Here is a 2,499-nt window from a genome sequence, read left to right as displayed (position 1 = left end):
CTCTGAATGTGGCTATCAATGGGCGCTGACTGAGAAGCCAAGGACAAAGGCACTGGGTTTTGATTCTACCACATGGACTGACTTTGTGGGAGCCTGGTTTTGTTTGGATGCTCACCTTTGTAGACCTGGATGGAGAAGGGAGGACCCTGGACTTCCCGCGGGGCAGGGAATCCTGACTGCTTAGGACTAGAGAGGGAGGAGGAGGGGAGGAGGGGGAGGGAGAAGGAAGCGGGGAGGAGGTGGAAATTTTTAATAAATAAATAAATAATAAAAAGAATGATACAGATTTGGTTGGGTAGGGAAGGGGTGTGGATATAGGAGGAGTTGAAGGGTGGAAACGATCAAAACACATTGAATGAAATTCTCAAAGAACTAATAATTTTTAAAAAATTAAATAGAAGCTTCCTTCTTCCTAGGCGCTACCTGCGAGGTGGCTGCCATCTCCTTTGCGGCATCATGGCTGCCCTCTGACCTCTGGTGAAGCTGAAGATCGTCAAAAAGAGGACCAAGAAGTTCATTCGGCACCAGTCAGATCGATATGTCAAGATTAAGCGAAACTGGCGGAAACCCAGAGGTATTGGCAACAGGGTGGGGAGAAGATTCAAGGGCCAGATCCTGATGCCCAACATTGGTTACTGGAGCAACAAGAAAACCAAACACATGCTGCCTAGTGGCTTCCGGAAGTTTCTGGTCCACAACGTCAAGGAGCTGGAGGTGCTGCTGATGTGCAACAAATCTTACTGTGCTGAGATTGCTCACAATGTTTCCTCCAAGAACCGAGAAGCCATCATAGAAAGAGCAGCACAGCTGGCCTTCAGCGTCACCAGTCCCAACGCCAGGCTACGCAGGGAAGAGAATGAGGAGATGGCTTGCATGCGTGTTTTATTTGTGTTTAAATAAAACCACAAAAACTGCAAAAAAAAATTAAATAGAAAAGTAAATAAATAAAATCATAAATATCTAAAAAAAAAAAAAAGCTGTTTTGGGCCTGTGATAGGGTAGAACAGAGCTAGGCAGGGAAAACTAAATCGAATGCTGGGAGAAAGAAGGCAGAGTCAAGGAGAAGCCATGTAGACCCTGCCGGAGACAGACGCCAGACAGAACTTTACACTAGTAAACCACATGACGATATACAGATTAATGGAGATGTGTTAGTTTAGGATATGAGTTAGCCAGAAATACGCTTAAGCTATTGGCCAAACAGTATTTCAATTAGTATGGTTTCTGTGTGATTACTTTGGGAGTCTGAGTGGCTGGGAAACGAACAAGCAGCCTCCGTACAACACAGAATGACTTATGCAAAGACTTCCCTTGGATCCTCTGACCCAGTCTCTGCCAAGCAGGTATAGAATAGATCATAGTTTGCCCGCTACAATTACACAGCCCTAAACAGAAGTGGGATGGGTCGACTGGATAGCACAGGAGGCTTTTTTTCTTGGGCCTCTTTCTATTCCACTCTCACCTGTTCCTTACTTTCTGTCTCTGAAGAGGAGTTTTGTGTAAGTAGAAAATAATTCACCATTTCAGGACTGATCCCATAGGTGCTTATTAAAAGTTCTCTTATAAGGCTCTCAACTGTGAAAGCTGGAGTGATTGAAAAATCCATGTTAGTGTAAATTTAAATAGCAGGTTAGAGAAGAAACGCCATTTGGAGGCTGGAGAAGAGGCCCCTACTTCTGTCACTCTGCTAAGCCAGGCAGTTGAGCAAGGGCTTACCTGAGCAGCCCTTACTTCCCCCACTGATCGGCTTCCCTGGGACAGGCTGGCTCTTGCTTGGCTGTGTAGGAGTCCTGGTGAAGGGAAGGATGCTTACCTCATGGGAGAGCTGCTCATCTGCCCAAATATGAAGGGATTTGCTGCCAAGTATCTTATTTAATACTCAGAACTGCATTGAAAAGTAGTTTTAACAACTGAGGGATTTGAAGTGTCCAGAAGAAAAAAATAACTCTGGGACTCGAATTTCTAGTTGGGCAGGAAATGAAGGAGGTCGCCAGGACTAGGCACTTTTTGTTTCCAGCCTTCTTTATGTGGGATCAGATGTTTAAAAAACAGAAATTGGCAGTACTGCCTTAAAGGGCAAAAAGTTCGGTATCAGTTGCTAAAAGCTTACAAAGATTTTATATTAATGTAGGAGGGTACTTATGTGAAAATATTTCATCTGACAAGCCAGAGGCAAAAATACAAATATATTACCAGCTTCATATCATTGTGTTCCATAAAACAGCAAAGGTAAGCAAACAATAATGGAACTAGTTTTCCAATTCCAGAGGTGCATAGGCCAAAATATTAAAAAGCAGATGTAGTCATTCATGTTTCTAGATGTTTTCTATATCAAACAATATCCCTGTGATGAAAAAACAGAGCTTTATAACCACTTTAAAGAGAACAGTTACCCCAGAAGTTGGATTTTAATGGGGAGTGCCTTGGGCATTTAGAGAAATTGTTAGTATTCTCTCTAGTTACAGCTGGGGAAGATTCTTTTTGAAGGGTCAAGGAAGC

The 2,499-nt window shown here is 43.2% G+C and overlaps 1 pseudogene; it reads left to right on the top strand.

Annotated features, from left to right (window-relative positions):
• Nucleotides 1–328: 328 nt before the first annotated feature.
• LOC148117811 (large ribosomal subunit protein eL32 pseudogene) lies at nt 329–953 on the top strand (annotated as a pseudogene).
• Nucleotides 954–2,499: the final 1,546 nt, after the last annotated feature.

Source organism: Myodes glareolus, chromosome 25, assembly GCF_982192425.1.
Source record: "Myodes glareolus chromosome 25, mMyoGla1.1, whole genome shotgun sequence".
In the NCBI taxonomy this organism is placed as follows: Eukaryota; Metazoa; Chordata; class Mammalia; order Rodentia; family Cricetidae; genus Myodes; species Myodes glareolus.
The sequence above is the reverse complement of the archived record's forward strand: the minus strand, read 5'-3'. Positions and strand labels throughout refer to the sequence as shown.